General features: G+C 44.2%; 1 long non-coding RNA gene across 1 annotated transcript in view; it reads left to right on the top strand.

Annotated features, from left to right (window-relative positions):
- The window catches only part of LOC307217257, a 29132-nt gene extending 8840 nt beyond the window's left edge, over nucleotides 1–20292 (top strand). Inside the window, exons 2-4 of the long non-coding RNA XR_013839495.1 lie at nucleotides 7468–7618; nucleotides 16994–17056; nucleotides 20145–20292. This is a non-coding gene — a long non-coding RNA (uncharacterized lncRNA). The remainder of the gene's footprint in view (nucleotides 1–7467; nucleotides 7619–16993; nucleotides 17057–20144) is intronic.
- The last annotated feature ends 3259 nt before the right edge of the window (nucleotides 20293–23551 follow it).

Below are 23551 nucleotides of genomic sequence, written 5' to 3'. Positions count from 1 at the left end.
GTATTTAGCCTCAATGAGTTCCCCATTGCAAAGGGCTGATTAAACTACCATTGTTAGATTGCCATACTTCCTCAGTGGTGAGGTAGACGCTGAAGTCAGCATGCTGAATTTGTTTTATGATCTTTACAGGGCTGCCTGCTGTTTTAATGTGCTTTAATATGTTGAATTATCTTGGGTGACATCCAGTGCTGTCCATCCACTTGCACAACAGAAATCTGCTGGGGGAATTTTTTCTTTCTTAAATAAAGTTTGTAAAAAGAGGGGGTGGGGAGAGACATATGATTGCACAATGGGAGTTCTAAGTTCTTGTTTCCCCTTCTCAACACCCTGAAGCTGATTTGGGGGGCACACAGGGGAAAAGGGGGGGGATCCCACTTCTGAAATGGGTGCCCCATTGGTTATTTTAAAGGTCCCCGGCCCCTGAATATCGAGCCTGTGAATAGTTGTGTACACGTGTGGGGTACGCATGGAGTATATTTGTGTGTGACAAGCTTTTAGCAGTTTTATATCTGCTAAGTGCCTTGGTTCCTCTCAAAGAATTATGGGAATTGTAGTTCAGGGAGTATACTAAGAAATTCCTACCACATTCACTTTGCAGTTTTCCTGGAGGAGAAGCAACGACCTTTAAACCAATTTAAGCCTCTACAGTGGTAACTCGGGTTAAGTACTTAATTCATTCCGGAGGTCCGTACTTAACCTGAAACTCTTCTTAACCTGAAGCACCACTTTAGCTAATGGGGCCTCATGCTGCTGCCACGCCGCCGGAGCACAATTTCTGTTCTCATACTGAAGCAAAGTTCTTAACCTGAAGCACTATTTCTGGGTTAGCAGAGTCTGTAACCTGAAGCGTATGTAACCTGAAGCGTATGTAACCCGAGGTACCACTGTAGTGTACAAAAATCCCTGTTGTTTGGAAAGATATGTGGCTTTGTGCAATCCCCACATGTGCATTAACACTCTAGTTTATACACAATTGCTCAGACCCAAAAATAGGCAGATGAGGCCTTGTTAGTGGTGCCCAGTGCTGCCCAGTTGGCAATAGCTCATGTCAGGGCCTTTTCAGTGGTGGTTCCCTGATTGTGGAATGCCCTCCCTAATGAGGTCCACCTGCTTGCATCATTATTAATCTTTAGGAGGAACCTAAAAACATTCCTGTTTACGCAGCCATTTAGTGGCTGAAGAATATTGTTCCTGGCAACCTCAAGATTAATGGATGGAAGCTGATTTTTAATTGTGATCATTTTTGGAATGTTTTTAACTATGGTTGTTTTTACAAGGTGTAGACTGTCTTTGTTTTGTTTTAAAATTGCATAGGTATCTGCCATCCTGGGCTCCTAGGGGAGGAAGAGCGGGATATAAATTCAATAAATAAATAACTATGCATGCACAAGTTACATTTTGAAGTATACACTAAATTATATAATACCTGTTCTTTAAAGAGAAAATGTCTTTAAAAAGCCAAAGAGATTTTTTGTGCGTGTCACTTACCTATAGTCTCCTTAATTTTTGAAGCTGTCACTTTTACTCCTTTTTTCTCAAGCAAATGACTAATGAAGTCGAGACACATCCCGATTTACATGGTAATGCACCAGTAAAGCAGCTTAATGGTCCAAGAGCTAACATCCAGGTTTTATGTATTTATTCAAGTGAATATGAAGGTATTTCTGCCACAAGGCTTTTCCATGTCATTTTAAGCTGTCTCTCAATAATTCTTGCCACTGTGACTAAGCTCTATACTCTTGTTAACAGTTTACTAGACAGGTGCAAAGAGGAATTAAAAGGTTTGCATGATGGGATTTTTTTTGGGGGGGGGGAGAGGCAGGTACATTATATAATAACTTTTTAATATGTGCACTTTTCTTGAACCCGCTGAGCCCCATTCATCAAATAAATCAAGCAAATGAACCATAAGGTAGCAGATCTAAGAGGGGATTTTTGAGCAAGTGCTGCAGTTGCCACTCCTTCTGGTTACTGCTGCTCACTCTCACCCCAAGACACACACTTCACTTTCCCAAGGAATCTGTGTAAATGTTAGATCCCACAGAATGAATTGGAGGGCATGTTCACATCACCGCTTACTCTAGATCCAGTGTGAAGCTGCATACACACAACGCGGGTGGCGCTGTGGGTTAAACCAGAGAGCCTAGGACTTGCCAATCAGAAGGTCGGTGGTTCGAATCCCTGCGACGGGGTGAGCTCTTGTTGCTTGGTCCCAGCTCCTGCCAACCTAGCAGTTTGAAAGCATGTCAAAGTGCAAGTAGATAAATAGGTACCGCTCCGGTGGGAAGGTAAACTGCGTTTCCGTGCGCTGCTCTGGTTCGCCAGAAGCGGCTTAGTCATGCTGGCCACATGACCTGGAAAGACTGTCTGCGGACAAACGTCGGCTCCCTCGGCGAATAAAGTGAGATGAGCGCCGCAACTCCAGAGTCAGTCACGACTGGACTTAATGGTCAGGGGTCCCTTTACCTTTACACACAACTTTAGCCACAACTCATATCGATCCTGCAGATCCTTTTTTATATATACATACAATGTTAGGTTAGAAAGAAAAGGGGGAAAGAGATGGAGGGAGAACGGTTAGTGGGGTGGGGTCAGGTGGCAATGCTTCTAGTCTTCTACTTAGTGTACATGTGGGGTTTTATGTCACCGTCACTTGTGGGTTCTCTTTACTATTCGCTTGTATTTCTTTGGTGGTGAGAGAAACTGGGGGTGGCCTAGGGTTGTCTCTGATTGGCTGTAGTGAAATTTGTTTTTGTGTGTGAGTAGTGTGTGTGTGTGTGTGTGTGTGTGTGTGTTTGGATCAGGTTAGCCAGATTGAGTCATATGCTGTTGGCGGGCTCTTGTTGTTGTCTTGTTGGGCTGTGTATGTGATAAAGGGTAACCATACCAGGGTGAAGGCATCTTCTTCTATTTGTCCCCATGTCAGTTTCAGTTTATTGGCTAGTTTTTCTAATACAGTAAGGCTGTTTTCTGTACTATACCATTGGTCTATGCTTACTCCTGACAGGTTTCTCCAGTGTATGGCTATGATGCTTCTGGCTGCTGAGAGTAGGTGGGTTATAAGCTCTTTGCGATGTGAGTGGGCATTATTATCTTGGAAGATGTTTAGTAGGGCCAGTTCTGAGGTGACTTCTAATACTTGCTTAGTTATTTTGCATATTTCTTGTATGATTGATGTCCAGAACAGTTGGATTTTAGGACATTCCCACCACATGTGGAGGTATGTGCCTGTGGAGATGCAGCTTCTCCAGCATTTTGATGAGGTTCTTGGGCATATTAGCATTAGTTTCCGTGGTATTAGATCCTACAGCTCCTTGACAAGTACTGCTGCTTGATGTGTTTTCCCTCAAACCAGCTTCAGTCTGACTAGAAAAGGGCCTTCTGTTGGTTCCCTCATTGCGAGAAGTGAGGTTACAGGGTACCAGACAGAGGGCCTTCTCGGTAGTGGCGCCTGCCCTGTGGAATGCCCTCCCTTCAGATGTGAAGGAAATAAGCAGCTATCTTATCTTTAAAAGGCATCCGAAGGCAGCCCTGTTTAGGGAAGTTTTTAATATTTGTTACGGTAAAATCCGGGTGCGAGGCTGCTCTGCCACCCAGCTCGTCGGACTAAGTCCACGGGTCCCTGCGGAGGAAAATGAGCTCAGCCGGAGACAGGAGCAAGCTGCAGAAGATCCAAGTTTATTGCGCAACAGGTTCAAGGTGAGATTGAACAGCGAGAAAGGGGTGACATGAACTTTTGAAACTTCCCTCCATGTCCCAGAATACAGTGCAAAATACATCCCAGTTACACCATGAATACATTAAGAAGAGGTTGGGTTACACAGATTACATCATGAATACATTAAGAAGAGGTTGGGTTACACAGATTACATCATGAATACATTAAGAAGAGGTTGGGTTACACAGGATTAACATATGGAGGAGGGAGGGGGGAATATGCAGAGCTGGAGATATGCGCAGATAAGCACATCCTGAGTACCGGTGATGAGAAGACAATGGTCCATGCACGGAGGAAAGGCTTGGCAGAGTGATTTGACAGGATTAGGGTCTTGACACCTTGCTTGAGGGATTATGGAGGACAGGGGAGGTGTCATGGAGTCCTAGAGAAATTGAGCAAATTGGCACGTTGAGTTTCTATGAATTTTATAGATTTTAGTCCCTTTTGACATTGACAATTGGAAATAAATGGATATATTGTAGCGAAGAAGAAGGTGAAGAAGGCATGCCCCCCACCTTCCGTATCAATATTTAATACTGTATTGTTTTTAACACTCGACTGGGAGCTGCCCAGAATGGCTGGTGAAACTCAGCCAGATGGGCAGGGTATAAATAATAAATTATTATTATTATTATTATTATTATTATTATTATTATTATGCCACATTCACTTTGTGAACAGTGTGCACATTTGAGACAGCCATTCCACATGCACAGATAACAGCTTCATGAGTAACACAGGGGCGGAGGAAGCGGGGTGCAGTGGGGGCGGATCACTTTGGGTGTCACCACTGGGGGGGTGACAAAATGCCAGGCAGCACTCACAGCGGGGCCTGCAGTGCGCCCGAGCCACATGTCTCTCCTGGGAGGCTCCACGCTGCCCAAATGGTCCACCCACTGCCTCCCCCCCCAGCTGTAGGGCGGCTGATTGGGAGGAGGCAGGCAGACTCTGGAGGCCCCACAGTGCGCCCCATCCCTATGGACGGCTCACCTGCCCCTGGGCGCACCGCCCCAGGTGCCCAAGTGGCTTCCTCCACCACTGGAGTAAGCATCCGGGGTGTGTGGGTGTGGGTGTGGGTGTGTGGTCAGCAAAACCAAAAAGGTCCTGCATATCGGGTGAAGACATCTCCACCCTTTCTCTGATGCGAACAACATTGTGTGAATGTACATGAAGCTGTTGAGAGCTGTCATCGGTATGCAGATGATACTGAGCTCCATTTCTCTGTAACATCTAAATCAGGAGAAGCCGTGCAAGTTCTGGACTGGTGCCTGGTTTCAGTGGCAGGCTGGATGAGAGCCAAGGAAGTGACTCTCTGAGTCCTGCCAAGGAGGAGATGCTGGGGGGCGAGTAGGTCCTAAGTCTGGATTATTGGTCAATAGCTTGCTTTGGATGAGGTCATATGCCCCCGGAAGGAGAAGGTTCATAGTTCTGGTGGGAACTTGGATCCATCTCTGTCACTAGAGTCCCAGGCTATGAGTGCCTTTTTACCAGCTACAGTTTCTGGACCAGGATAGCCTAACCGCTGTCATCCATGTGCTGCTAACCTCCAGACTGGATTCTTCCAAGGTGGGTCTGCCCTTCGGGCTGATCTGGAAACTGCAGGTAGTGCAAAATGTAAAGGCGAGACTGCTAACTAGGGGTAGAATATTGCCAGTATATTGCTGCTGAAAGAATTGGCTGCCAATTGGCTATTGGGATAAGTTCAAGGAGCTGGTACTGATACATAAAGCCTTGCATCCCTTGGAACCAGAATGCCCAAAAGATTCTCATTCCCTTCATACCCAGCAAACTAATACCAGTGTACTGGAAGAAGCAAAGATCACCAGTGTTGAAGCAATGATTCTTCAACATCCACTTTGTTGGACTGGTCATGTTGTGCGGATGCCTGATTATCGTATTCCAATGCAACTACTCTGTTCCGAACTTAAAAATGGAAAGCGTAATGCTGGTGGTCAACGAAAGAGGTTTAAAGACTGTCTCAAGGCAAATCTAAAAAAATGTAGTATAAACACCAGCGCCTGCAAGCGCTCCAAAGGTGTCATGGGCTTTGAAGACACTCAAAGTCAGGACTTAAGGGAGAAAAGTGCTAAGACAAAGGCACACTTGGCAAATCCACACCATGATCAACTCCCGCCCGGAAACCAATGTCCCCACTGTGGAAGGACATGTGGATTCAGAACTGGCCTCCACAGTCACTTATGGAATCATTGTTAAAACTGTGTTTATGGAAGACAATCTTACTCGGCTATGAGTGATTGCTGAAGAAGAAGAAGATAACTGTGTTCTACAGGAGGGCATCCTAAAAATATCCAATCCTATCAGGAGATCCATTTCATATGTCAGAATTGGGCCTTTATACATGCAGTTGCTCCATATATGTTTTTATTGTATTGCAAATTGCTCTGGGATGCCTCATGGGAAGCAATTCATAACCATAACCAAATGAATTAATTCATAACCAGAACCAAATGAATTAATGATAGTTTAGATTTTCATAAACGGGATTGTGCATGAATTCAATGTTTTAATAGTTTAGTTGGAAATGTTACCCACCCACACAAACACACCCACACAAAACTTTTGTACAAGATAACTGAAAGTAAGAGATGAATATTACTAATGTGGAACTGGATGTGCAGATCCCAGCTCCATGATACTACATAATCCACGTTTATTGTTCCATCACAAAACTTCTAAAATTAGATTCGGTGTCAGCAGAACAAATAGGGGCTGAGTGTTGGCAGACTAAATATAGCTTAAGCTGCAAGTTGGGTATATGTTGGGGCAATCACATGATAGTTTCATAATGTGCCACCAGAGACTTCTCCTATAAAGGAGAATGAATATGAAGAAGCAAGTGTGTGAACAGGGCCAAACAGGGCAATGCTATTAACGTCTACTCAAACGTAGTCCCATGGGACATACTCCCAGGTAAGTCTGTATACAACTGCAGACTATGTACTGCTGTTGTACAACTCCCATTCATTTCGGTGGGCCTTCCAGAGGAGAAATTATTCACAGGTTGTACTTCAGTTCACAAAACAAGCACAGATGGGCAATAGCTGTCATCACTGAGTTTGATTCTCTAGGGTACTTGCTCATAGTACTTTCTTTCAGTTCACAATTCACCACCACCACAAGTGCTACAATTCTATGAATGAGGGGGTTGGTGCTGTGCTGTTTTGGTTGTGACTGTATGTATACATACAACATATAATGATCTATTTAATGCTATAAATGCTTAAATGTTTTTAAATGGTTAGGGGCCCCCCCCCCCATGTTTTAATTGTTCTTTTATCTGTAAACTGCCTTAGGGAAGAAGGTTGGGTATAAATAAATATGTAACAAAATCAGAGAATCGCCGAGTTGGAAGGGACCCCGAGGGTCATACAATACAGTAATAATATTAGCAAACTTGCACAGGGTGGGGGAAGGAAACGTCACCTGCTGAACTTCTGCCTGTCCAGTTGTTGTTAAAGGAAATGTGTGTCTGTGTGTGGTGTGTTGTTTTTTAAGGCAATCCTTACTGACACAATTCACCATTCATCGCAAAAACATAGCAAAACCAGCTATTAGATTCGTTGCAAAGAAATCCATAAAGCTGCGCGGGGGGGGCGGGGGAGGGAAGCGTCTATCTCTACAGCGCAGCTTAGAATAAGCCAAGACGGGCCCCCCCCCCAAAAAAATACGTTTTTTTTGTTTTTGTTTTGAAAGTGAAGCGCTTCCCATCTCCCCATTGCTTATTCCAGCCCTGTAATGCGCGCGACCGCATCTCTTCTGCTGGGTTACCATAGAAATAGAGGCACGGCCAGAGACGTTTGCATTCAGCGAAGTGGCCGAGGAGCGAGGGCTTGATTGGTCGGTCGCCGCAGTAGAGGAGTGGCGGAGGGTCAAGGAGAGGTGAGCTCATGCGGGGGGCGGGCGAGCCGGAGCTGGCAAAATGCGCGCTGCAAAGGGGGCCGTTGCTGATTAGAGCCCTGGAGCCCCCCCCCCCCCTCTCTCTCTCTCTAAATGGAAGCGTTTAAGCAGCGATCTTTACAGAGACAACGCCGGCCCTCCGTTTTAACTCGCACGTGCCCAAGTTGCATGAGGAGCCTTTGAATGGGTCTCGGCCGCATGACACCTAGCGCCCTCTCGGGGGTACTGCAACCCTGCGGCGGAGGGAACGGCAGCGAGGGGCTCTTGGAAGGCTGTTCCAACCTTCCATCAATCACGGAATTGCAAGAGTTGGAAAGGGATCCCGGGAGTCATCTAGCTCAACCCGCTGCAAATGCAGGAATCTTTCACCCAACGTGGAGCTCGAACCCACGGCATTGAGACTAAGAGGCTCTTAGCTCTACCTAGTGAGCTATCCTGAGTTCATTCCTGACCTCCATTTCCCTGATGAATACACCCCCGCTGCTTAATATCAGCTCCCTTTGCAGTGCAGGCCCAGGCACAACCCATCTCTCTGCATAGCAAGACCCTTTGAAGGTGGAAAGTTAAGACGTTTTTGAAGCAAGTTTAAAATAAAACAAAAAATGCAGAGCTCTGGGAAAAAGCACCGCCTCACATTTTAGGCACCAAAGCTGCAGAGCTTTATAGACTTACCTGGGAGTAAACCTAGTTGAGCACACTGTAGGACCTGCTTCCTAGTAAATATGCATGAGATTGCATTGGGTTCAATAGGGTTTACTACCAAGTAGACCTGGACATTGGACACGGGTGGTGCTGTGGGTTAAACCACAGAGCCTAGGACTTGCCGTTCAGAAGGTCGGCGGTTCGAATCCCCACAGCGGGGTGAGCTCCCATTGCTCGGTCCCAGTTCCTGCCAACCTAGCAGTTCGAAAGCACGTCAAAGTGCAAGTAGATAAATAGGTACCACTCCAGCAGGAAGGTAAACGGTGTTTCCGTGAGCTGCTCTGGTTCACCAGAAGTGGCTTAGTTATGCTGGCCACATGACCCAGAAGCTGCATGGCGGCTCCCTTGGCCAATAAAGCGAGATGAGTGTCGCAACACCAGATTTGGCAACAACTGGACCTAATAGTCAGGGGTCCCTTTACCCTATACCCTTTACCTTAGACCTGGACATTCTGACCTAGGGCAAGCCCCATTGAACTCAGTGGGGCTTACTTCTGAGTAGATGATTGATTGATTGATTGCATTTATAACCCAATTTTCCTCCAAGAAGCTCAAAGTGTGGTACATAGGCCTCCTCCACATTTGATCCTCACAACAACCCTGTGACGTAGGTTAGGCTTGCAAAGAATTGCACCATGACTAGGCTTCTTTATGGGCAGCAAGGAGAGCTTTTCCTGTTATCAGGTGTTTTGGAAGGGGGGGGGGTGTTAGTTCCGAAAGGCAGTTTCCTACAATTATTTTAACCAGCAAAATATTTGTGCTGCAAGATGAGTTTAAAGCATTTGACTGACTGGAGTCAGGATTTTTATTTTTATTTTTATTATTAACTAAAGCACCTTGATTTTCTTATCAAAGGCTGTGGGATGTTTTCTGAATGGGCCTTAATTTCCACTACATAGATCAATAGGTCAAAGATCTGTTGTTTTTGGAACTTGAATGGGAAATTCGGGGAGGAAAAGAGAGAGTTTCTTGCCAGAGCTAGGGGCTGCAAGCTCTGAGGAGAGGCAGCACCAGAAACTGTCCTCTGGGGATCTGCTGAGGTAGTTCCTGTTTGCCCTTGATGTTGCTCTGCTTGCATATTTGTAAATAAAGCAAATATTACAATACCACCCTGCCTATGTGTATGTGTGATCTCCAATAAATATCTCATCTAAGAACGAAACTGAAACCAGTGATGCTGTCTCTGGAACCTCTCCCTGGCCAGAAGTAGGCAGATGTACACCATACCTTTCAAGCACGTTCAATGCGCATTTCAAGCACATGTCTTGCCCCCAAAGAATCCTGGGAAGTGTAGTTTGCTAAGGATGCTGGGAATTGTAGTTGATTGAGGAGGAAAACCACAGTTCTAAGGGTTCTTTGGGGGGCGCCATGAGCTCTAGAAGCACATTCGATGTGCTCTAAATGTATGGTGTAGATCTGGCCTTCGTAACACTTGTTTGGGAGTAAAGCAATTCAAATTGGGGTCAGCTGAGGTTAGGGTAAAGGCATGGCCCTATACCAGCCTTCACGAACTTTCTTTCCCCCTGCTTGATGTTTTGGACAACTCCCATCAGCCCCAGCTGTGAAGTGAATCCTTCCTTCTGCCTGCCCCTGGACCTGCTGGGCTGCCAGAATGAGCATGCACCCTTCGCTGTGGACTGTGAGCTCCTGTTTGGCCACTTACCTTGGCTAAAGCCTTGCAAGAGTTAGGGCAGCATCTCTGCAGAGCCTGCAACACATAGTGGATCCCAACACTGTGGGATGTAGCAGCAGGGTGTACGTGCATGTGAGTGTGTGTCTTGCTGCAAAATGGCTTAGGCAGGCCTTGACCTCTAAGACACTCTATAGCAGAGCTTTCCAAACTTTTCATGTTGGTGACACACTTTTTAGACATGCACCATTTCGCGACACAGTCATTCAGTTTTACTAGCAAACTGGAGATTAAACTAACCTCTTTCCAGACCTGGGAGGAGCACGGGGAGTGTTTGCACGACAAATCTACACACTGCAGCCAACACACTAAAGCAGAGGTTTTCAACATTTTTGGGTCCACGGCTCCCTTGACCAACTACATTATTTCTGCGGCACCCCTGTGGGGCTCAGGAGCCCAGTTATGTCACCCCTTGCCTGCAGAGCCGGCAGCCTCTCACTCTTTTTCAAACACCCTCCCTTGTGGAGGGTTTCCTTGACTCCTCTCCTCTTCCCTCTCCTTGGGAGTCCTCTGGGTAGCCGCTGCTGCCCCCCATGTCTCTCAGCTGCCCCACTGCAAAGAGAGGTGCCTCCTCACACTGCCTCACAGGGGCCTGGGAAGCACCCCCTTGCCAGCCTCTGATCAGCCTGGGGAGCTTGTAGCCAGGGCTGCTGCAACAAACAGCTGTGCAAGCCTTTGGGAGGCAGAGACTTGAGAGGGCATCAGAGGAGGGAGGGAAAGAAAGAAAGAGGACAGAGGCCAGTGTTGCCCATGGCACCCCTGACCATCATTCAAGGCACCCCAGGATGTCACGACACACTGGTTGAAAACCACTTGGTTGAAAACCACTGCACTAAAGTGTCACAGCACAGAGTTTGGAGAGCTCTGCTCTATAGTTTTTTCTGCAACAGGCTAACATAGCTATCCCTCTGGCAGTTGTAAACAAAATATATACAGTGGTATCTCGGGTTAAGTACTTAATTCGTTCCGGAGGTCCGTTCTTAACCTGAAACTGTTCTTAACCTGAAGCACCACTTTAGCTAGTGGGGCCTCCTGCTGCTGCCGCGCCGCCTGATTTCTGTTCTTATCCTGAAGCAAAGTTCTTAACCTGAAGCACTATTTCTGGGTTAGCAGAGTGTGTAACCTGAAGTGTATGTAACCCGAGGTACCACTGTATTCCATATAATATAGGGGCTACCAGCATATTTTATGATGCAGAAATGCAACAACAACAACAACACTTTTAGACTGAAAACATCCACATTTTTCCCCATTTGTCTTCAAATGAAGAATGCTGAAGCCATGCTTAGAGTTAACAAGAGCTCTTCAGACGGATCTTAACCTTACAAAAGAAAACAAAAGAAAAGTAATAAATGGGGCCAATCTATCCACCTATCTCTTCAGTGCTGAGGAATCTGATTACCCAACATATTAAAAGCATGACAACAGCTCGGTTATTGCTTTTTCCAAGCTGCAGATTGAGAGATTTTGTAAGATTGTTTGAAAAGGAAACAGTGGGGCGTGGAAGTCTTATTTGTTTGCTACATTTGCAACCCATCTTTCCTATAAAGAGCTTGAGGCATTGCACATGCCCCCCCCCCCAATTTATTCTTGGAAGGACCCTGTGGTTGGGCTGAGAGACAGTGATGGGCCCAAGATCATAGAGTCATCTTCGCAGCTTGGTGAAGATTTCAACCCTGCTCTCCCCTGTTCTAGTCCAACACTCTCTAATGTGGTCTCCTCAAGATGTTGTGGACTACTAGCCCTGTTATGCTGGGTGGGGCTGATGTGAGTTCTAGTCCAGAAGATCTGGAGGCTACCACCTGTCCTTGCTTTAACCTCTGCACCAGGCTGGCTCTGAGGGGCCTAATGTGATTTTATTCACAATACTTCCACTCTTAATATCCAGTATTGACAATAAAGGGTTAATACTGAGTTATACAAAAATACCAGCCAGGAGGGACAGGTGTTTGAAAATGGAAGTCATCAGACAGAGGAATGTTATTGGATAAAAAGACATTCTGTGTAGGGGAAATCGAGGACACTGGATCATGTTGTGGAAAGAGAAATAAATTAGAGATACAAGTACTGAAGGCTTCTAAACAAATATGTCTATTTGGAATTTATGCACCGAATGAAGGGAAAGCAGAATTTTACAAGAAATTACACGAGACATTAATGGACTATCTGGATTATAAGGTGATCCTTTTAGGCGATATGAATGGTGTCGTCTCTACAAATACGGACAAAGCACAAAGACAGGTGATCTCCAAGGACGGGAGATTACCCAAGACTTTCTTTGAAATGACTGACAACTTGGACTTGATTGACATTTGGAGAACAAGAAATCCTCTCGAGAGGGAGGGAACATTCTTTTCAGAATCACAGATGACCTGGACAAGAATAGATCAAATATGGATTACTAGTGGAATGGCTCCAAAGATAAAGAAAGTGGAAATCTGCCCAAAGACATGCTCCGACCATAATGCGGTAAAGATGGAAATGAAAATAACAACAGCTGGCCCCTTCAGATGGAGAATGAATGACACCCTATTCAGAGATCCAGAGGTGTACCAAAAGGCCCAAAAGACTTTGAAGGACTACTTTGAGATAAATCTGAGGACAGAAGTGGAGAAACGAGTGATCTGGGACGCAAGCAAGGCCGTGATGAGGGGTTTCCTGATACAGCAGAATTCCTTGAAAAGGAGGAAACAGCAGGAGAAGAAAGATAAAATTTTGGAAAAGATAAAAGACAGTGAAAAGAAATTGAGATCCAACCCAAAGTCACATGAGATCTTGAGAGAAATTAAACTGTACCAGAAGCAATATATGGAATTGATGAATCAGGAGATTGAATGGAAAATTAAACGAATGAGACAAAAGACATTCGAATCGGCAGATAAATGTGGAAAACTCCTATCATGGCAATTGAAGAAGAGACAGAAATTGAACACAGTCACAAGTTTGGAGGTAGACGGAAAGAACATTTCTAAACCAAATGAGATCAGCAATTGCTTTCAGAGTTATTTCAGAAGACTGTACGCACAAGGGCCGGAAAACGAAAGAGAAATGGAAGAATTTCTTAAGAAACATGGATTACAAAAAATTTCGCAACAAAGTATGTTGCTTTTAAATGAGAAAATAACTGAACAAGAAATTGAGGGTGCCATTCAAAATATGCAACTGGGGAAATCTCCAGGGCCAGATGGATTAACCTCCAGATACTACAAAGCTTTGAAAGACTGAATAATACAGCCGCTTAAGGAGGTTTGTAACGAGATATTAGAGGGGAAAAGGGCACCTGAGACGTGGAAAGAAGCCTTCATCACACTTATACCAAAGACTGAGGTTGATAAAAAACAGATCAAGAACTACCGCCCTATATCACTACTTAATGTGGATTATAAAATTTTTGCAGACATTTTGGCAAAAAGATTAAAGAAGGTGCTGGTGGAGGAGATCCATAAAGATCAGGCAGGCTTTCTCCCGGGTAGGCATATATCTACCAATGTAAGGAATATAATTGACATTATAGAAATGTTGACAGTGAACATCAATACAAAGGCAGTTTTAATTTTTGTGGACGCGGAGAAAGCCTTTGACAATATATCTTGGAAATTTATGAAAAAGAATCTCCACGGGATGGGGGTAGGCCAAAGGTTTGAAAATGGTATAAGTGCAATTTATTCTGAGCAAAAGGCAAAGCTAATTGTAAATAATGTGGTTATGGATGAATTACCTATAGAAAAAGGGACACGTCAGGGGTGCCCAATATCCCCATTACTGTTCATATCGGTCCTGGAGGTTCTGTTAAATATGATTAGGGGAGACCAGCTGGTAAAAAGGATTCAGGTCGGAGCCAGACACTACAAATTAAAGGCCTTTGCAGATGACTTAGTATTGACCTTGCAAGAGCCAGACACTAGTACCAAAAGAGCTCTAGAACTAATTCAAGTATTCGGCCAGGTCGCAGGATTTAAGTTGAACAAACAAAAAACCAAGGTACTGGAAAAAAACTTAACAAATGTTGAAAGAGATAGATTCCAAGAGGAAACTGGGTTAGTGGTGGCAAAGAGTGTAAAATACCTGGGGATTAACATGACATCTAAGAATGTAAACTTATTTAAGGATAACTATGATAAGTGCTGGACTGAGATAAAGAAAGATTTAGAAATATGGTCAAACCTGAAGCTTTCCTTGTTAGGTCGAATCGCAGTAATCAAAATGAATGTATTGCCTAGAATGTTATTTTTGTTTCAGACATTACAAATTGTTGATAAACTGGACTGTTTCAAGAAGTGGCAGAAAGATATATCTAAATTTGTCTGGCAGGGCAAAAAGCCCAGAATTAAGTTTAAGATACTTACCGATTCTAAAGAAAGAGGGGGGTTTGCCCTGCCGGACTTAAGACTCTACTATGAATCGGCAGCTTTCTGCTGGTTAAAAGATTGGCTACTTCTTGAAAATGCAGACATTCTAGATTTGGAAGGATTTGATAATAACTTTGGTTGGCATGCATATATCTGGTATGACAAGGTTAAAGTGTATAAGGGTTTTAAAAATCACATTGTCAGGAAAGCACTATATAATGTTTGGATACGGTACAAAGATTTATTGGAAAATAAAACTCCCAGGTGGCTCTCACCTATGGAGGCCAAGGAGGTAAAGAAACTTAACATGAGAACTAATTGGCCGAAATATTCTGAAATTCTAGAACAAGAAGGTGGTGAATTTAAATTACAAAGTTATGAGAAAATAAAGTCCAAGGTACGAGATTGGCTCCATTATTTTCAAATAATGGAGGCCTACAAACAAGACAGGAAAATTGGTTTCCAGGTGGAGAAATCGAAACTAGAAACAGAACTGTTAGAACCCAATACTAAGAATTTATCAAGAATGTATAACTTGCTGTTGAAGTGGAATACATTAGATGAGACAGTGAAGTCTGCTATGGTTAAATGGGCACAGGACATAGGTCATGACATTATGTTTGCTGACTGGGAGCAGTTATGGACCACAGGTATTAAATTTACGGCATGTAATGCCTTACGAGAAAACATGAAAATGATTTACAGGTGGTACATGACCCCAGTCAAGCTTGCGAAGATTTATCATCTGCCCAATAACAAATGTTGGAAATGTAAAGAGACTGAAGGTACCTTTTTCCACCTTTGGTGGACCTGCCCAAAGATTAAGGCCTTCTGGGAAATGATTTATAATGAAATTAAGAAAGTGCTTAAGTGCACCTTTAACAAGAAACCAGAGGCATTTCTCTTGGGTATGGTCGGCCAGTTGGTGCCGAAGAAGGATAAGAATTTCTTTTTGTACGCTACTACGGCAGCAAGGATTCTTCTAGCAAAGTATTGGAAGACACAAGAGCTACCCACGCTGGAGGAATGGCAGGCGAAAGTGATTGATTTTATGGGACTGGCAGAAATGACCGGCAGAATCCGCGACCAAGAGAAAGAGACTGTGGAAGAAGATTGGAAGAAATTTAAGATGTATCTTAAGAATTATTATAAAATTGAGGAGTGCTAAAATGCTGAGGGAAAAGAAGACGTAGAATTGCAGCGGAAAATTGTGTTTAATTTTAGGGTGGAATTGAAAAAGAGAATGAATTTACATTTAATTGGTTAAGAAGGGTTGCTGAATAATGGTTTAAAATTAAGGATGCAAAAAGGGAAAGGTATGGGGAAGTCCGGGAAAAGAGGGTCATGGAAATAAGGTTAAGAAAATATGAGTTTTTGTGTTTGTTTTTATGTTGTTTTTGTTTATGTTAAAAAATTGGAAATTAATAAAAAATTTATTAAAAATAATAATAATAAACAAATATGTCTAGATGGCGTGGGATGCCTCTAATAGGCAGTCCTTGAGAGCTGGGTAGAGCGGAGCTGCTGCTGCTGTAATTCTTATTCTTATTATTTTGGCAGGATAATAAATAAACAGTCCATTCCAGGTTGGCTTATGTGGGAAGACCTGCTGGTCTGACCAGTTTAGACACCTTGGTACGGGTCTCTTTTCGGGCTCCATTTTGAACCCCAGGCTCCATCTCTGAGTGCATAAGCAGCTCCCTGGCTTCTAAAGGCTGCAGGTATGGTGGGCAGATGCAAAAAAAAAAAAAAAAAAAAAAGGACAGGACTCCTTACACTTTTAATAGCTGAGTATAAGAAGCAATTTCAGCAGGTGTAGCTTGCAGAATCATCATTTCTTCATTGCAGTTATTCACACCTTCTCCTCACCCTGCACAATTCCCCTTACATGCTCCTTAAATCTCTTCTGGGGTTTCCCCCAACCCTCCAGATCAGATTTAAGGATGGTACAGAACTCACATGGGGAGGAGCGGATGGGATTCCTGTTGCACCAGCACTAAGCCTTGGGCTCGTGCAGCTATTCCGTTGCACACTGCCCCGTGTCTGCTGAAGGGTTCAGTATGTGGTAGATTTCCTACACCATAACACAGCTGTCAAGCAAATTACAGTGTGAGAATGAATCACACCTCAAACCCTTCTACAGGACCAGGGCTAGTCTTAGCACTGTCACCATTCCCAAATATTGGGCTGTATACCAAAATTCACCCAAGACATTTTGCTGCCTGAGGCAAACAACAAGATGATGGCTCCTCGTATTTCATGTACAAAAACTGACCGGAATTGTAGCTGAATCATACTTGGATGCTGTCAACATTGTCTTCTGCTGCACCTGAAGGCAGCAGGCTAGCTTAGGAGAAGCAGAGTAAAGCATTGTACGCACACAGTTCCCTCCTCTTCCCATCCCTCAGTATCCAGGAGCTGACTCACTCTGCCTAATGGGAGGGCCGGCCCTGAGCCACACAGGAATGGAGAGGGACAACCATGCAGTTGCTCCCATCATCTCACAAATGTATAAATGACTTGAGACTCTGATTGCAGGCAAGGTCAACATTAAGGGCTGTTTATTATGGTTTATTTATCTTGATTATTACATTGATATCTTTCCTTTCCTCCAAGGAGCTCAAGGCGGCGTACATGATTCTCCCACTCCTCAGTTACTTCTGACAACAACCCTGTGAGGTAGGTTAGGCGGGGAGGCAGTGATTGGCTTAAGGTCACTCAGTGAGTGGGGATTTGAACTCTGGTCTCCCAGGCCCTAGTCCGACACTTATAATCACTACACCACACTGGCTGTTGAAGAAATGCCTTGAATGGATGCATACAGGTTTATTAAGCTGTGATCATTTACATCAGGGGTCAGCAAACCTTTTCAGCAGGGGGCCGGTCCACTGTCCCTCAAACCTTGTGGGGGCCAGACTATATTTTTTTGGGAGGGAGGGGAAATGAATGAATTCCTATGCCTCACAAATAACCCAGAGATGCATTTTAAATAAAAGGACACATTCTACTCATGTAAAAACACGCTGATTCCTGGACCGTCCGCGGGCCAGATTTAGAAGGTGATTGGGCCGGATCTGGCCCCCGGGCCTTAGTTTGCCTACCCATGATTTACATCATCATTTTATTTCCAGGTTAAGAAAGGAATAGCTCTCCTTTCAAGATTTTTGTGATTACCCCACACCCCAGATGTTTGCTATCTTTCCACTCCAGATTTGATTCTTCATCTATTAATCCCCACCCCCACCCAAGCAACTGCCAATTTAGGAAATACTCAGAGAGGACAGTAAACCTCCTACATCCCCAGTGTAAGCATTTTTTTATTTTGACAAAGCAGTAGAATGAAGCAGATCAAAACATTGACTGGAGTAAATTGTTAAGAGGATGAAAACAGCAAGCTTTTGGTGTGCTTTGGAGGAGCTGGTGAAAGGCAGAGAATCTATTTTTGGTGCAGTTAAAATTAATAGGATACATTTCAGTTTCCTCTGTGTATATAATTTCCCTTTAGATCTTAGCTCGTTGCTCTCCGACTGTCTGTGCAACACAGAAATTATTCTTAGACTACTTATTATTCTAGCAGACTTCTCACCTCTATTCAGTGTGACTCATGGCTGGTTTACACCTGTATATTCATAAAACTAGATGACAGCTGCATTGTATGTTGATCTAAGTGTGTGAATGAACCGTCGCAGATCTAAAACCTTAGACAAATCTTTTAATATCAGGCAGTGCCACGCCTCCTCAAAAACAGCACTGAAGTCAATCCCCACAGTCAGCTGCTAGTCAAGTAACACAGAGCTATGTGTGAACCAGCCTTTAACAGGTTCTCAAAGACTTATCGGCTCAAGCAGCCCAAAGTGCCTCTAAGTGCATTAAACAGTGTTGTTGTTTTCTATCCATGATCCACAACCCTTTCAAAAGTGACGATCGGTGGTCTCCATCATCTTAAGGTGAACTTCTTTTTTCGGTTAGGTACCACGACATTGTTGACCACATAGCATATTTTACTTTCATTTATTGTCCTGTGTTTATACAGTGGTACCTCGGGATGCGAACGAGATCCTTTCCAGAGCCCCGTTCACATCCTGAACAGAACGTAAGATGTGACGGCTTGTCTGCACATGCGCAGGTCGTGTTTTGCCACTTCCACGCATGCGTGTGACGTCATTTTGAGTGTCTGCGCATACGCGAGCGGCGAAACCTGGAAGTAACACCCTCTATTACTTCCGGGTTGCTGTGGAGCGCAACCCGAAAGCGCTCAACCTGAAGCACATTCAACCCGAGGTGTGACTGTATCTCAATTCTTCTTCCTGAACTTAGGCAGGGAGAACCAAATGCACAAATATAAGACAGGGGACACATGGCTTACAAGCAGTACATGTGAAAAGGATCTTGGGGCATAGCATGAGTCAACATGAGGCAATAAAAAGCTAACACTATGCTGTTGTTGTTTAGTCGTTTAGTCGTTTAGTCTGACTCTTCGTGACCCCATGGACCAGAGCACGCCAGGCACTTCTGTCTTCCACTGCCTCCCGCAGTTTGGTCAAACTCATGCTGGTAGCTTCGAGAATATTATCCAACCATCTCGTCCTCGGTCGTCCCCTTCTCCTTGTGCCCTCCATCTTTCCCAACATCAGGGTCTTTTCCAGGGAGTCTTCTCTTCTCATGAGGTGGCCAAAGTATTGGAGTCTCAGCTTCAGGATCTGTCCTTCCAGTGAGCAACACTATGCTAGGCTGCCTCAACAGAAGTCTAGTGTCCAGATCAAGGGAAGTCACTCTAGTCTGCCTTGGTCAGACCACACCTGGAATACTGTGTGCAATTCTGGGCACCACAATTTAAGAAGAATGTTGTTGAGCTGGAATGTGTACAAAGGAGGGCAACCAAGATGGTCAAGGGTCTGGAAACCAAGCCTTATGAGGAATGGTTGAAGGAGCTGGGTATGTTTAGCCTGAAAAGGAGGAGACTGAGAGGAGATATAGCCATCTTCAAATATCTCAAGGGCTGTCACATGGAAGAGGGAACAAGCTTGTTTTCTCCTGCCCTGGGGGTAGGACTTGAACCAATGGCTTCAACAGGGGACAGGGCCTTTTTAGTGGTGGAACCTTAGCTTTGGAATGCTGTTCCCAGAAAAGTTCACCTGTTGCCCACTCTGGTGACTTTCCACTGCCAGGCAAATAACTTTCCAGGCAGTTGAATTTCTGTTGATCTGATTTACTCTGGTTATTTTTTATTCAGCTGCTATAGATTTTTTGTTTTTAGCTTATTTTTCTGTTTCAGCTGTTTTGTAATGTTTCACCATAAGCAGTCTTCATCCTGTGTTTGAAGGGCTGTGTGTAAGTTCTAATAAGAAAATAAATAATAATAAATGATAGGGAGAAGGCTAGCATGGGGGTACATTTTTACATTGACAGGAGAGATGACTGTCAATAATGAATTCTTCTGTGCTACAATATTCATGTTTCGGGGGATGGAGGGGAATGTTTCAGTTGAGTGCTTTAGGAAGGAACATAGGGTGTTTCCTAAACACATGTGCTGTAATTCTCTCCATAATGGCATTCTCTTTGTTGTTCTCCATAGTTTTGGCAGCATAGTTGCCAACATAAGATGCTCGCAGACGGCATCTGTCAAATTTCCTTATCATAGTGGTATGTTTTCCCTTTCAGACTGCAAATATGCAAATATATTGTCAGTGTCTCTTTTCCCTTCCGCAATTCGGTTAGCTGAGGCCTTTCCCATAGAGTCTGACTTTCCCAAGTGCATTTATTTCAGAATTCAACCGCCGAGAACGTGCTCTTTTCAGCAAGAAATGCAGGGAATGCAATGCTGCAGAATCCGTCTCCTGTCAGCTCCTTCTCAGAATCAGCTGTTAAACAGACGACATGCTCCAAAAAAGAAACAGCCTGCCTGGAAGCAGCTTTATTCCATAAGTTGAAACATCCCATCTGTGCCACATAATTAACACTTTGTGAATACTAGAGGGCTGTGAACTTTGTACAGACAAGCATGGATTCCGAGCCTTGCTAACACAGATTGTTAAGCATGTCAGCTGCTGCCCTGGGCCAGGGCTTGAAATGGTTTTTAATTGCTTTATGGGCAAACCACTTTATTCAGCCTCCTTGAATTGAAGGGTGCATACAGACGTATGTTGTTTAAATGGGCACTGGCTTTGCTCGGATGTAGCACAAAACTATGGTTTAGTATTACATGCACAAACCTTGAACTTACGCGTTCTCTCCCTCCAGGGAAGAGCTTATAAGCTTTTGCTGCTATTTTTAACTAACTGCAGTTTAGCATTATTTCTGAACCTAGACAAACAGTGGTTACTCTTAACTATGTCTTATTAAAACAATCCAGTTTCATACCATAGCTTAAGAATCTGGGTTCTGAGTGTGGGTGTAGCACAACCAGCACCGGCCCACCTATGAGGCAAGTTGAGGCAACCGCCTCAGGCAGCAGAATTCTCAAGGGCAGCAGACCCGGCTGACCAAGGAATGCATTGCCTGCTGCTGCTACAATGCACCATTTTGTGGTTTGCCTCAGGTGCCAAAATGCATTGGGCCAGCCCTGAACGCAACTGTGGTTAATCGAAAATAGAAGTGAAAGTTTCTGATCCCATGTTGGAGGAGTGAGTGGGAAAATATGGGGATCCAATATTTGCCCAGGTGCATTCGCATAATGCTAAGCCGTAGCTTAGCATTCTGTTTGAACGAGGCCACTATTGAAGGGCACTCACTGTGTTGAATGAAATTTCATAGCCAGGATCAAACCTGGGAGCTTGCTGCAGAACGTAAGGTAAAGGCACCCCTGACTGTTAGGTCCAGTTGTGGACGACTCTGGGGTTGCAGCACTCATCTCACTCTGTAGGCTGAGGAGCCGGCATTTGTCTGCAGACAGCTTCCGGGTCATGTGGCCAGCATGATTAAGCTGCTTCTGGCGAACCAGAGCAGCACACGGAAACGCTGTTTACCTTCCTGCTGGAGTGGTACCTATTTATCTACTTGCACTTTGACTTGCTTTCGAACTACTAGGTTGGCAGGAGGAGGACCGAGCAACGGGAGCTCATCCCATCATGGGGATTTGAACCGCCCACCTTCTGATCGGTAAGCCCTAGGCTCTGTGATTTAGCTGCAGAAAGTAGCTGTGCACAAAACTAATAGGCTGGTGCTTTTGATGTCTTAGATCCACATCCTCAGAACAATTTCACAGTTTTTAAATGGATGTAAACATAAAGCAGTAAACGAACATAGAAATGAGTAGGCATTCACATTGCACTTTCAAAAATAACAATGCAGGTAGCCTGCTGAAAAAAGAAAAGCAAGACAGACGGCTGAGATTGGTATTTGAATCACAGATAGGTATGTCAGCTGAATGTATTGTGAAGGTAGAATGCAGACCAGCTCCTTCCACTAAGCCCTAGTTAAATGTCTGTTTGCATGAACCTTACACTTGTCTGTATCAATGAGCCTTATACCTGTTAAGAGTAAGACTAGAGGAACTTGAATTTGAATAATCTAGCTAAACTTTCTTGTAATTTTTACATATATAAAAAAAGCATTATCATTTTTTTAAAAAACAGCATTTGTTTATGGATCAGACTATAAAAATCAGGAAAAGGGTGTTGGAAAATTAAGCAGCAATTTGGGGAAGAAGCAATTGTGGATTCATTTATTTATTTTGTACAGTAGTACCTTGGTTTCCAAACAGAATGCGTTCCGGAAGTCAGTTTGACTTCTGAAATGTTCGGAAACCAAGGCACGACTTCCGATTGGCTGCAGGATGCTCCTCCAGCCAATCAGAAGCCGCAGAAGCCACGCCGGACATTCATCTTCTAAGGTAAAGTCTGCAAACCAGAACACCTACTTCTGGTTTTGTGACGTTCGAGTTCCGAGTTGTTTATGAACTAAGCTGTTCAAAAACCAAGTTACGACTGCATGTTCCATTTACAATCATTTGAAGCTAAGCTCTTCTGAAATCACTCTGGCTCACTCTGAGTTACCTTATGGAACATCTTCAGGAGAAGAAAAGCCTAAGGAGTAAACCCTACACAAATCTGGAGCGGAGTCCCTAAGATGGCTGGATGGTGCCTTGTACGCCTCCTTCCAGTAACTCCTGCAGCCAAGTTGGTGCCAAACTTATTGCTCTGCTTTCCTTTGGACCACAGGGAGGCCAAGAATGGCGTCTTGTTGTTTTGGCAGCCCAGAACCTCCATACACACTGCCCAGGCTTCCACCCCGGAGAGGTCATGTTGGTGCCGCTAACGCAGCAAAAACAATGTGGGAGGAAGCAGTTATGAGTTACTGGTCTCTGCAGCTACAGCAGGTGCTGTGATTCTCCAGCAGTTTGACTTCCCCAGGAGATGCACTCCATTGTCTCTTAAGAAAGATGGATGCCTATTTACTAGATTGCCAAAGTCACAATCTCTGAATAATGTTTCCGCAGTAGTTTTTGAAAGGGAGCCTTTAAAATATGCATTTTTTTTGTAAATGCTGACCAGAAATGTAGGGTTTTGGAAGTCGTTAGCATGTTAACACTGTTACCAGAGACACCCCTATCCAAAGAGGGAAAAATATGGCAGCTACCTTAAACACTTACAACACATTTTATCTTTATCCAAAGGGAAATTATATAGTGACTGTGATCCAGAACACACCACCTCATCTTTATCAGATGGAAACTGAGCATAAAATCTGCCCATTGATGATTAAAGGGTGCTTCCAGAAACACAGTATAGGAAAGTCAGAACAGTAGTGGAGTCATTTTTTTGGCTGGCATTCTTGGGGGTTTTGCTCTCGTCGTCGGAATTTCTCATCCTTTTGATCAATTTGAAAAGAGAAGATGGTTCACTCGTCTAAAACATTCCTCTCCCTGGACTGTTCAAAGCCTTGTTTCATCTACTTCAGCAGCAACTCTCTCACCCACACAACCAAATGTTACAGATAAGAAGGGTGCTGCAGCGGTGACATTTCTTCTTCAACTCTTGTGTATTTACTTCCAGAGGTGTAAAACCAGTGGAGTTCCAATTTCAGCTGACTCACAGCTACTGGAAATCTTACCGTGCTAATAAATGACAGCCCTAGTTGAGGACGTAAGCAAAAGATGCAGATCCATTTCACTGGGTGGAATGTCCTGAAAGTGCTACAGGACTTTTGACCTCTGTTTATTGATACACAGTCCTT

The sequence above is a fragment of the Podarcis cretensis genome (genome assembly GCF_951804945.1).
Source record: "Podarcis cretensis genome assembly, chromosome: 5".
Taxonomy (NCBI): domain Eukaryota; kingdom Metazoa; phylum Chordata; class Lepidosauria; order Squamata; family Lacertidae; genus Podarcis; species Podarcis cretensis.
This window is presented reverse-complemented; position numbering and strand designations above follow the sequence as displayed.